Genomic DNA, 13,687 nt, shown 5'->3' with positions numbered 1-13,687 from the left:
TCTCGCGCTCAGACCGCAGCTTTGAGTTGGCCAATCCAGGGCAGAGCGTCGCCGCCCCTCGGCACAACCGCGTGAACGCGCACGTGCCACTGCTGCCTCCTTCGTCGTCGTCTTCTTCTGCAGCTGGTTCCGATGCGGCTCGTCATGGCAGCTTTCCCACACTGCCCTTCCATCTGCGAAGGCGCTGACGGCGCTGGCCCACTGTCAGTTGGTGAGGTGATCTCGGTCTCAAATTGTTTGCCTCAGTATATCGCGAACGGATCAAGAAATCAAGAAAAAGAAATGAGCATAGGTAGGACATGTAATGAGGAGGGAAGATAACCGATGGTCATTAAGAGGAAGCTTTAGCTCGGGTCATCATCATCATCATCATCATCATCATCATCATCATCATCATCAGCCTAGTTACGCCCACTGCAGGGCAAAGGCCTCTCCCATACGTCTCCAGCTACCCCGGTCATGTACTAATTGTGGCCATGTTGTCCCTGCAAACGTCTTAATGTCATCCGCCCACCTAACTTTCTGCCGCCCCCTACTACGCTTCCCTTCCCTTGGAATCCAGTCCGTAACCCTTAATGACCGTCGGTTATCTTCCCTCCTCATTACATGTCCGGCCCATGCCCATTTCTTTTTCTTGATTTCAACTAAGATGTCATTTACCCGCGTTTGTTCCCTCACCCAATCTGCTCTTTTCTTATCCCTTAACGTTACACCTATCATTCTTCTTTCCATAGCTCGTTGCGTCGTCCTCAATTTCAGCAGAACCCTTTTCGTAAGCCTCCAGGTTTCTCCCCCGTACGTGAGTACTGGTAAGACACAGCTGTTATACACTTTCCTCTTGAGGGATAGCGGCAACCTGCTGTTCGTGATTTGAGAATGCCTGCCAAACGCACCCCAGCCCATTCTTATTCTTCTGGTTATTTCAGTCTCATGATCCGGGTCCGTGGTCACTACCTGCCCTAAGTAGATGTATTCCCTTACCACTTCCAGTGCCTCGCTACCTATCGTAAACTGCTGTTCTCTTCCGAGACTGTTAAACATTACTTTTGTTTTCTGTAGATTTATTTTCAGACCCACCCTTCGGCATTGCCTCTCCAGGTCAGTGAGCATGCATTGCAATTGGTCTCCTGAGTTACTAAGCAAGGCAATATCATCAGCGAAACGCAAGTTGCTAAGGTATTCTCCATCAACTTTTATCCCCAATTCTTCCCACTCCAGGTCTCTGAATACCTCCTGTAAACATGCTGTGAATAGCATTGGAGATATCGTATCTCCCTGTCTGACGCCTTTCTTTAATGGGATTTTGTTGCTTTCTTTGTGGAGGGTTATGGTGGCTGTCGACCCGCTATAGATATCTTCCAGTATCTTTACATATGGCTCATCTACACCCTGATTCCGTAGTGCCTTCATGACTGCTGAGGTTTCGACTGAATCAAATGCTTTTTCGTAATCAATGAAGGCTATATATAAGGGTTGGTTATATTCCGCACATTTCTCTATCACCTGATTGATAGTGTGAATATGGTCTATTGTTGAGTAGCCTTTACGGAATCCTGTCTGGTCCTTTGGTTGAAAGAAGTCTAAGGTATTCCTGATTCTATTTGCGATTACCTTAGTAAATACTTTGTACACTCTAAAAACTAGGAAGGGTATCGCAGGAGTGAAGCTGCCGGTTCACTCTTCAAAGCGTCGTTTTACTCTCGCAAAATGTCGAGGAGAGTGAAATGCATTGTTCACTCTGTCACCAAGGAGAGAGTGAAATGTGCTTTTCACTCTCCCCTTCAGAGAGAGAGAGTGAAAAGACTCTTGCGACAATAGAAAAGAGAGACTCTTGCGGCAATAAAAAACAAAACGTAGCGTAATCTTCTGCTTCAACTGTAGGTGGCTGGCCCCGAACATGGCAATGTATCATTCATGCACGCTGAGCAAAGAACACATCGTTTTGCTTCTAAGAGAACAGGCCGCCGCAGTTCAAAGGAACGCGTAGTGAGCGCTCTACTTTTTCACTCGGAGTGGCTCCACCGCGCGCGCGCGCGCTCAAGATCGCGGAACAACACAGCAGCGGAGAAAGGTCACGTGAGAAAGGTGATCCGTCCACCATAGCGTCCACCGAGCAACAGCGAAGGCCAGCCAAGGGAGATTGTGTGTTAGCCATCTCGCGTCGCAACGAAAACACGACAGTCGTTCGTCATGCCTTGGATATAACAACAAATCCTCCACGGTAAGTGAATTCTAACTTAGGTGCACATTCTCCGTATATGTCATGCTATCGCCAGGAAGTCGTCGCTGCGCTTAGCCGACGTGACAAAGGACTAGGCATACGCGCTGTGTCTCTCGATGTCAATCGAAAAAGCCAGTCGTCGCGATAACTGCATGTGATTTTATCACTTTGCCGTTGTCCGTAAGAGCTTTAAAAATCGCAAACGCTGCCAGAACTATGGTATGTTCAATAAGACGCCAGGCGAGAGGACGCTTAAAATGGTTAGTTCACCAGCCCGTGATTCCGAGCCTATGCGGAGCGTCATTAGCGTGCGCTTTGTGTGTTTGAATTTATTCAGTTTGGCAGTCTACTGTGTACGGAACGCTGTTGAACTAAGGAATCACATAACAGAAGGCGTCATTTTGCTGGCAGCATGCTTTTTTTTTATAAATAAACCGCGCGCTTGACGGTGTCTCGCGCAGGGGGAATCTGCGACCACTGAAGTTACGTGCAGCACCAGTGCTAGTTAGAAACTTTGCCGCAGGCATTCAGCTGCATGCTGCAAGAGGTCAGTTGGGCGCGTTATCTTGAACTTACTGAAAACGCATGAGGAATCCATGTTTTATGCTGAAAAAAGTATAAACCCCATATAAGCGATCTTGCGCGCGGCAGCTACAAGCGACGCGACGGAGATGGCTGTCGCGTTCGCTCGTCGCCTACAAGTCGTACTCCGTGCGAGCGACGATTTTGAGCGACGCCTCCCCGGTGTTGCCGGCATGAGGGCTGCAGTCACGCGTGACGCGTGCTTTAGTAATTTACGTTGATGTATTTCACTATAAAAAGTAGCATAAAATATTTCCGGAGGTCTTGCAGTACGTTCTTATCCTTGCACGTATAAAAATTGAATCATTTGCTCGTTCCGCGCGACAATCAGTAGTATTTGAGCGATGTATGTACTACATCCAGTTCCGGCTTCGCGCTATTGGCTAGTCGCTCATAGCAATTCTGGGCGACGAGCAACGATTTCTAGATTTCCAGAACCGAGCCATCTGTTCAAGCGACGGCCCGTTTTGTCGCTCGAAGCCGTCGCTCGTCGCCGTCGCGCACTAAATCGCTCTCACAGTGTTTATCCCTAAGACTGAACTGTTTTTGCTCATGTTGAAATGGTGTGATTATAGGTCTGGTTTTGTCTCCTGTTGCGGTTTTCGTGCACGGTGCGAAACTGAAAGGATGCTTATGTCTACGAACTCGGTGAATTGTCGAGCAGCTAGTTACGCATCGGCATCGAATATAACGGCTGCTGTGTGGAATTACAATTGCAGGGGCGCTTTGCATACGCTTATTGTTTTGGACATGCCTGTGCATTTGCTAATATGAGTTGGCGTGTCAGAGTTACGTCATATGAACAGCTAAATCAGCCTTCCTCTGGGGGTTACAAGCGTAATGTGTGCATTTTGCTATAGCATGGCAGATCAAGATGTGTTTATCGCTTGAATATTTTTAGTGGAGAAATAAAATATCAAAATAAAATGTTGCTTTAATTCCGTGTTACCAGTCTGTCGTACACAGAACAATAGGTTGGTGTAATAAACTAATAACTGCGGTTTAACTGCAACTTTTACATGCCTACAAGAATCTAAAATGCTAGATTTCAAACTGCAGCAGTAGTCGGGTCTGTCAAAAATGAACTCCACTGCGCACCTCATGCATGAAAATAAGTTCATGCCTTTTAGTAAGCTTAGATGCAGGCCGCAGTGAACTTGTTAGTATTGAAATGTGGGTAAGCTTGCCATAACAAACCTTGTTGCCCTTTTTTATAGGCACATCCATATATCCATTGAGCTGAAGGACAATATTTTCATCCCTACTGAGCATCATGTTTGCAGCTATAATCCTCAAATTATGGCTTCAGCAGTGGCACAACCAGGGATGGTGCGGGGGGGGGCACACTGGGCACGTGCTTAGGATGTGTCACAAGTGGTGTTCGCGATACACCAGACTCATGACAGACCTATGACATCTGAAAATGACCAATATTCTATTCATTAGCAGGAGTATTCTAACATTCATGAAAAACAAGGATGAACTGTGGTTTATTTGTTTTTTTTGCTTAAATCTAAAAATTGAAGTTAGTTTAGCAGTTGACTGTTGCAGTCATTTGGATGTTTTGCATGCATTTCACTAGGAAGACTAAGAGCTAAGACTTTTTTATTGCCATGGCCTTGACTATCTTGATGTTGTTTTGCACCATGCCCTTGTGTTGACTTTTGCATACAATATTTTTCAGGCACCCGCTTTATATAACGCAAGAAGGCAGCTGCAAGGACACGAGGATGTGAAAAAGCCAGTGCAGCGCGACTTCACGTAGTGCAGAGGAGCCAATGCCAAAAAATCAAAATACATTGGCATGTTATTTGGACAAGAAAACTAGTATGTGGGTATATTGGGTGTACCATTTGACCAAATGTCAACAAAATCAAGATACAGTATGTTACACGAAGATGAAAATTCTCACGTGCTCCAGGCAGTCATCTTAACATGGTATATTTATGTAATGTCTCTGATTGGAAAGTCAAATCAAGTATGCTCTCTGGAGACAAACACATAGCAGCAAGTGTCATTGAAAAGTTAAAAATGTGTTTTAAGAAAGCTGATTAGTTCTGAGAAGTGACTGCTTTTTGTCTTGCCTCTCAACAGATATATCCATGTGATAAAAAAATAGTGGTACAATGAAATTGCATATTTGCTTAGCGACATGATACATACTTGCAATGAGCACGGTGCCTGTGTTTACTATAAAAAGCAACAGCCCATGCTTGGTTAGGTTAGGCCCACTACAACATGCAGGCATGGGTGATTGGCGCTTTTTTTATTTCTGTGTCGTGAGGTTTATTGACGTGCGTATAGGTGCAGTGGCACGCAGTATGGCTAGTACAAAAAAAGGGGGGGGGCAGATATATGTAGCTCAATGTACACGACACAGGGCAAAGGAAATCCGTGTTCAGTAACTATGTTAAATGCCATGTACGTAAATTTTACAACGCTACTCGTTCGAAGCGCGCACAGGTGCATATTGAAGAAAAGTTTACAGGGTAGATAATTTAGTTTGTAATTTACACTAATTTTGCTCTAACCACGAGACATAATAATTTGAATATACTGCACGGAAAAACCTAGAGCGAATTAAATTGTGTGTCAGCTTCGTGTGTATACATATAGTCTTTCCTATGCATTAGGTTTTTTGCGTAATGCATTAACAGTTGACGGCCTATCTTATGATGTGTACTCTGTTTACATTACAGTTGTTTATTAGTTTACTCGTTTGTTTTGCGACTGATGAAATGCCGGCATATATATATTTTCAACATTTGACACAACCCTGTATGTTTTGCAGGGACAACCCAGGACGTGCATTTCTCAGCACCCAGTCAACTGCCAAAAGTGACTCAAACACAGGCCACCAGTAAGTGGACATCAGTTGCAATTTCACATTATGCAGTTGGCGGCTGCCTTGTACGGAGGCTTTTTTTTTGAATGAGATGGTGATGTCGTTCTAATGTACATTTTGACCACAAAGGTGCGATCATGTCTCACAGAGGCATATATGGTTGCTATTCTCTGCGAGGGACGTGTTCTCGTGTTCGTGAAGCATTTGTGTTTGGCAGTATTGTCGCCCAATGAGTCGGATATAAACACTAACTCGCCACTGCCGGCAAGTAGTTGCGAGAAACGCATTATGACGCTGTAAAGTTATTTCATTAATTCGAAGGAAAGTTTTGCAGCAGGAAAAAAGGTTGCTATTCCAGGTAAACATGTCTTTTTCTCACAGGTTATTTAGCCAAACTGTGGATGCATGAAATTCGTGACTTATGAATAGATTTTGATTTATTCTTTAGTAATGCTTCTAAAAGAGACTAGAAATAGCATGCGACTACCTCTGCAATCAGCAGACCATACATTTACAGTCATAAGTGGCAGTTCCATGCAGTCTCGCACTTTATATAACCTTTCCTTTCAGTAACATTGGAACTGGTGGCTGCGTTTTCAGAAGGAGAAGTGCACTTGACACTGTGTATGTGTGAATTCGGTTTTCTTTGTATGTGTGGGCTCACTGACAAACAGTGCAAAAATCTGTTGTACCATGAGCCTGACGACGCCTTCTGCTGCTAGAAATGCGGCACTTCGTATTTTATAGTACTGCATGACATTTAAATCAAAGCTACCACATAAAATGATCAAGAAAACTAACCGCTGTTATAGCTGTTTTCCTCAAAGAACGCTTGTCCTTTATGGGCTGTGTTAATCTGAGCTCTCCACCGATGTTTCAGTAGTATTATCCCTTAGTGAGTGAGAGATTGGGGGCAATTAATCGTGTTAGTGTTTAAGTGGTGTCCTAATTATGTGCATTTGTTCCAACAAAGTTGTCTAGATTACTTTATTGTGTAGTGTAAAGCTTATGAAACCATCAGCAACTACTGAGTTGCTAACACGCATATGGATTTGTCACTATACAGGTGGAACTCGGCTGTACCACTGCAGTGCTGCGGAAATTGCCTTCACCAGCGGCTTTGCAACAGCTGTTTCGCAGCATGTCGGTATGTGTTAATTTATAATTATGTTGGGATGGGCTAGTATTATGGACCACTGCTACTCTGTATTGTGACAGATCCATATGATAAGGGATGTAATGGGCACAGCGAAAACCTTTGAATTTTTTACTATGGTACATAAACAGGCTCTCCTTTTCGTCACTGGAGCAGGAGAGAAGGGCATGCAGGCATTCCTGAATGTACATATATTTCAAAACATGAGAGACATATACACACACACACACACACAATTAAACTAAAGGCAGGGACGTTCCATCTTTCATCTTGAATTGAATTGTGCAGTGCAAAAATACAACACAGACCACAGAGAAGCACACATGTTAACAGGTTTGATACACACGTTAGTTCAACAGATTTGATACTTCAAGTGTGCTATTTTACACAAGGGGGAAGGGAAAGGGGAGAAAATCTGAAAAAAAAGTGGAGTGGAAAAAAAGGAATCGTGCCAAAAAGCATGAGAAGCATCGCGCAGCCAGGATCACCAGCAGGATAACCTTACGTATAGTTTGTTTCTATCTACTCAGATCACATGCAGCCATTACTGCAATCAAGTTGTTTCCTTATGTCATATGAGGGAATGATGTGGGCCCAAAAAACTGTTTAGAGCTGAAGGATTATGTTCCATTCTAGCCTCATTGCCTGCTTTTTTATCATATTGTTATCAGCTGCTTATGTTAGGGACAAAAAGTAAGAGTACGAACTGTTTCCCGATTCGCCATTCCACACAACATGTCTTTGTGACTATATGTACATGCAGATGATCCATAGTTGAAAAATATTCAGTACAGTAGAATCTCATTACAAGATGCACTTGGTTGTAAGAGACATCTGAAAATGGTTTGGTTGGTTTTCCGATGTTTGCCACGTTAACAATACTGTATACAAGAGACACCTTTGTTACTAAGGGTGACTTTTTAAGTATTCACTACTTCGAAGGGACACAACCCAGACACATTCACTTTGTGCACCTTGTGTGCTCCGAAGGGCGTAAAGATCACGCAATCCTTACACAAGTCAATCGCGCATGTCTCTTTTAGCATGAACCAGAAAAGGAGGGCAACGAGGACAGTGCAGGGCAAAAAGTGTCGGCAGTTGAAGCTGACGAGCGTCTAAGAGCACCTCAAAGGTACTGCGAGCAACAAGGCTTGCAAAGTGAAGTGTTTAAATTCCAGGAGTTGGGAAGGAAGCTAACACAATCTACAGTCACTAAAAAGCTGTGAATGTCTTCTTTAAAGGGCCCCTAAACCACCGAGGTTGAAATTTAGTTGCGGTGTTGCAGTTCTACACAATAAGGCAATGAACAGGTAGCCACGAGAATTTTTCGAAACGGTGCAGTAATAGGGGAGCTACGTGTTTGATTATTGAAAAGTAGTCCCCACTCATTTTACTCTTTCATCTGGTACACGCCATATGGACAGTATCGTCTTTTCCTTGCCTAGTACACCTCCAAATGTTACGGGACAGGCCAACACCAACGACCTCTGTTGCTGCCGCGCTGGCCCGTCGTCCTGCGAGGGGTGGCGCTAATACAACTGAACTGTATGGTGACTCGTGTTGAAGAGCCTCATAGGGAGACCCTTCTGTTGGCGTTTCTGTTCTTTGCCCCCATTGGCTGCCCACAATGGCATCGCGCGCAATGCGACGAGGAAGAAGGAGTGTGTGTATTTGCTTGCAGGCCTTGCCGGCAGTCGTACACTTTCGTTCGACCAATCGACAGCACCGGAAACTGGTGACATCATCAGAGACAGCCTGGTGACGTCAGGACAAACTGGGGGTGCAGGATAGGTCCAGAGAGGTGCACGGGGTCATTTTCTTCATATTGTGGTGCTCCGGCAGTGCTACGCACTCTGGCATTTGGCTTCGTCGATCGTGACGGCATTCTGATTTCGATACGCGTGTTTACTTGAAATGTTCAAAAAATGTCGAGAAGTGGTTTAGGGGCCCTTTAAGCCACCCTGAGCATTTATTCCTTCAGATATATCAAAACATACTTTAGTGATGATGCATAATAAAGTGATCTAGTCTGGCTCCTCAGTGTCTCAAAATTTTTGGTTTCGAGAGACATGTTTCCCGTGCCTCTTGAATATCTTCTGATGAGGCTTTACTGTAATATACACAAACAATTGTGTAACTCCTCCTGCAAGTATTATTCATTAAGCCCGGTCATTTATGTGCAAAGCTTGTGGTTAAGTCTTGATGTCCATACTTTTTAGAGCTATGTTTATTAATTCATGCTGTTCTTATTGGTTCTTCGATGCAGGAGACAATGCCTACGAAATTATTGGCCCTGATCATGAGAGCCCTCAAGGGGCAAACAACATCTCTGTTGCAGAAGTGAGCCCGATACCACTTGGAAGTTACCATGACAGATGACACGGCAGCAATAGATACAGAGACTGCCATGTCTACTGCAGCTGCAACAGTGTACGAGGCAAGCAGCAGCGCGTCAGCATCAGCAGCAGTGTCAGAAGGAACCACACCAGGCCTGGTAGAGCAACATGTGTGCTATCACTGACTTTTTTTGTAGTGGATACAACTCATTTGCTCAACATACAAAAGCTTTTCACCACGACTGTGAGCCAGTGTTATTGTGCAGCAAGTGCAAGACTAAGTTAGGTGTTATAACACAGTACAAGCATCACTTTAATATATGCAAATGCAAACATATTACAGTTGTTGCCTCCCCAGCCAGCCCACATAGTGACAACAATGTGGAACACATGGTGGGACACACCTGTCCCCCATTACAAGATAGTAGAGACTGTCAGTGTTGTTGCTAGATTGACTGGTCTTTGTAGGCAACTAGAAGGACAACACAGGTGTCATAAGATTGTTGTTGATGTTGTTGTTGAAGAGGTAAAAAAGAAGTTTGATGCAGCTGAAGTGCCAACTGATATTGCGCAAATCAAAAGCAACCACCTGATAAAGCAACACTATCGAAATTTGGGTATATATGTGCCGCCAACTCTGGTAAGAATGGCATAGGACAGAAGTGTGATGAAAATCACACAGACACTGCTGTTGCATCACTGGCCACAGTGAGCAGCGACTTGTAGGGCAAGAGAGTCAACTGAAACTAACATTATGATATAGTGTCATGCTCCCATGTGACCACTTTTCAAGTTATTTTGCAAGATACAGCTCAACCTCCAGAAACGAGACTGCAACTTGTCTGTAAAAAAGCTTTCACAAAAAATTATTCATAACACTATTAACATAGCAGTATCTTTTTTTTTGTGTCGGTTCGAGGTTCCCGGCTGTCCATTAATGCAAAAATTGAGGAAAAAAAGAATGTGTCGTACTTACACCTTTTTAACAAGTACGAGGGGGACAGAACTTTTCTAGTCATGCATCTTCATCATACTATCAAGTTTTTAAATGCCTTTTATAATTATTATTACCATTTATATCTGAGTGCATTGTATGCATGTAGCAGGTGTAAAATCGGGTCATTTGGATCAGATGCCTTATCTGCAAGCGAGCCCTATATTCAAGAAATTTGAATTAAAATAGTTACGTTAGAGACGCAGTCTTTCAGCACTTTATTGCCTGTGGTTTAAGCATTGCTCAATACTTTTGTGGGTGGCAATTTCAACCGGCACAGCACTGCGCTTTGCCACAGTCACATTTGTCTTCAAAGCGGTGTTTACCATTTGTTGATCTGTTTGTGTATGCATAGAGCAAGTTTTTAATTTATATTTTTCTGCATTCTTGTGCTTGCACTAAGCTTGTATAAGGCAGTTACAAAATGTGCGTCACTATAACGAACTGCTCTGTTGAGCTTACACTTGCAACGCTAGCTTTGTGTATGTTCTCATGTTTGTACAAAGCTTATATAAGCTAGTTAGAAAATGTATGTCACTAAGCATTGTGATATTCTGTAAAGAACTGCTTGGTTGGTTTTACACTTGTGAATTAGTATTGAGGCGGTGGTATTCCCATGTATGCCCACTGCTAGCTTTCTGTGTCCTCACGTGTTTGTATTAAGTTTCTACAAGGGAGTTACAGCATGTACGTCACTCAGCGCTGTGATATTTTTTAAAGAACTGCTTTGTTGGTTTTACACCTGTGAGTAATAGTACTCGGGTGGCACTAGTCATGTGTAGGTACACAGGGACCATTTGTATACATTATGCTCATGTAAAGCAGTTACAAAGTGTATGTCACTAATTACTGTGATATTTGTTGAATTGCTGTGATGGTTTTACACATGTGAATAATAGTGGTCAGGACACAGTACTTGCGGTGTATAGTTGAATTTATACACTGCCAAGACATGGGCTGTATACGTACCAAAAGAAATGTATGTCATTATATTGTTGTGATTATTACTGTTTGGATTTTATTAAACTGTAATAAAATTGTTTCTTGTATCAATTGAGGTATGGCAATTTGTCATGCAACCAAACTGAGGACCTGAACTTGTGCATACAAATAAACAGCTGATTTAAGAGTATAGTGCTCATATTCTGCTAAACCAGTTTAACAAATCTTGTACTACAATGCTGGAAAAATGACAGAGCTGACTCGGATGTACAGAAAAAGTTCTGCACTGGCTGAAGGACTGCCCCACACTGGAGTTCATAATGTTGCGTTTATTGGAGTAGAACAGAAAGTGCACTTCTATTAAAAATGCGACAGTCGGTGCAGAAACATAAGGCAGACGAGCGGATGTGGCACATTTTTTTCGGAGCCCTCCATGCCTACTACTGCATTTCTAGTCTTCCTGTGCTCTGCGTATAAGCCCCTGTTCAGCCAAGGTTTTTGCTCCATGACAGTTGTTCTACTGGGTTCGTAGCAATATTGAAGAAAAAAATTCAATGGTTTTCAAGGACTTTTGAGGCCCCGACACAGTAACTTCAAGGACCTCGTGCAATGTGTGTAGTAGTTAGGACAGGCAATAACTTGTTCAAGAACACCGTTAACTTTAATGCAAACAAAAGAAAACAAAAATCGCATTTCAGTGATTTCAAACATTTGAAAAGACTGCTAATTTGCCTTTCACCACCCACCACTAAACGCACACAAGGAAGCATTTCAAGAAAGCGCTCAAAGTTTTTCTGCAATAGCACAATTAACTACTTGGACCTGCAACATTTGCAGTTTTTGAATACTGTTTGGTTTGACAGTATGTGATGTCATCTGTTGCCTCAGCTTTTTTCACCATCAAATAAGCAATAGTCATTTCTAATTTCTTTTTATTGTGTCTGTCGCTCTCAATTTACTCTTCACGGCTTCTCTTCGAATGCCTCAACTGTTGAGCTTCCTGCTTCTGCTCCTCCAAGCACATTTGTCGCCGGTTCCATGTGCATAAAAGTGGTATCTGCAGCTCCTTTGTAATTTCAACTTTAAGGATGTCGCTTTCCTTCTATTACCTCCAGAGACAATTTTCTGTGACATGCGAAAGAGTGTCACAGAAGGGAAAAAAAGCGCTTGGCAATGTCTGCTAAGTCTAGCCAAGTGTACAAGTTTAAGGACTTTCCAGTACTTCTAAAAATTCAAGGGTTTTCAATGCCTTGAAGATGGCATTTTAGAAATAAAGGATTTTCAAGGATCGCTACAAACCCTGGATTCTAGCACCTAAATAATTTTACAAGCTTATTTTGGCATGGAGTTAGGAAATTCATGCTTTCTAGCTAACGCTGCACTATCTCTGTACAGTGAAGCCACGAGAGCGCAACTATTTTGGAGTAAAGGAAAATACTGAAAGCTTTTAATACCACTCTTCTTTTTTTCTATGGAGCTTCGTATTGCCTAGTTAAGTTTACGAATGTGCCTGGTTTTGGCGGGCGTTTCTTCGACATTTTCTGGAAGAAGCAGATGTCTAGCCCCCGTATTCAGAAATGTATCTTAATACAAAGCTCATGCTTGACTTGATATAAACGACGCCTGGTGCGAACGTCCCCCAAGACGCTCACTGCCTTTCTTTTGGTGCGTTCACGACTTGCGTCGTTTAGATCAAGTCAAGCATGGGCTTCAAGTTATGATGCATTTCTGCATATGGGGGTAAGCGTGCACAATTCCGGGCAACGCACTGTGCCATTGACACTGAGAGAAAACGGGGAAAACAGAGTTAACCACTTATGCTCCTAAACTTTCGCGTACCTGTGGTGTGCGTGTATCGTGGAAGAAGAAACAGCGCAAACACAAGGACGAAAAAAAGCATCAACCACACCAGCGCTTCGTGGTGTGGCATGTTTTTGCGTCGTCCTTGTGTTGCGCTGTTTCTTCTAAAATGCTCAACCAACTAGCCGGCAAGTCCATCCTGTGCATATATAAATTGAACACACGCATGAGTGTAGATGGTCTTCGAAGCTTTTAGAACGAGCACTGCCACAGGATACGAGCAGTGCACGCGTAACAAGTGGACACATTAGTCATTTAAACATGCGTGCCAATGCATTTGACGCGGCTATCGGCATAAGCAGTCTCCAAATGCTGGAATGCATGCGCTTCAAAACGCTAACGATCCGCTGCTAATGCAGGACAACAGCTCACAGCGGACTGAACCAAACTCTAAACTAATGCACTTGAAAAGAACGCCTACACGGCAGCGTGAGGCACGTCGAAATGCCTGGTACTGGCGTCGCAGTTGCTCACCAGTATACGCGCGAATTAAATTCACATACGTGGATGGTTGGCGCAATACTTTGTATCCGCGTATTTTGGAGAACATGGACTGGAGAAGCACTCGATCATGAGCTGAACGGCACATCTGTTATTTTCCTGCGATGACGACAAGCCGTGAATAGTTCTCACGTTGTCGTCTACGTTGTCTTCCTTCGTTAGTCGTAGCAAGGAATGGAAATGATGCAAACGCACACGTATTCCAGTGCACAACAGCACAGCACACTGCAGAGAAACCCTACCCACCACA

General features: G+C 43.4%; 1 long non-coding RNA gene across 2 annotated transcripts; it reads left to right on the top strand.

The window, feature by feature from the left end:
* The first annotated feature begins 2,149 nt into the window (after positions 1 to 2,149).
* LOC140215169 (uncharacterized) lies at positions 2,150 to 11,187 on the top strand. Of its 2 annotated transcripts, XR_011892100.1 has the most exons (4): positions 2,150 to 2,221; positions 4,488 to 5,663; positions 6,715 to 6,795; positions 9,071 to 11,187. It is a non-coding gene; the product is annotated as an uncharacterized lncRNA (long non-coding RNA). The 2 variants fall into 2 exon arrangements; XR_011892099.1 differs by lacking the exon at positions 2,150 to 2,221 and having other exon boundaries at positions 4,207 to 5,663.
* The last annotated feature ends 2,500 nt before the right edge of the window (positions 11,188 to 13,687 follow it).

This window comes from Dermacentor andersoni, chromosome 1, assembly GCF_023375885.2.
Source record: "Dermacentor andersoni chromosome 1, qqDerAnde1_hic_scaffold, whole genome shotgun sequence".
NCBI lineage: Eukaryota > Metazoa > Arthropoda > Arachnida > Ixodida > Ixodidae > Dermacentor > Dermacentor andersoni.
The sequence above is the reverse complement of the archived record's forward strand: the minus strand, read 5'-3'. Positions and strand labels throughout refer to the sequence as shown.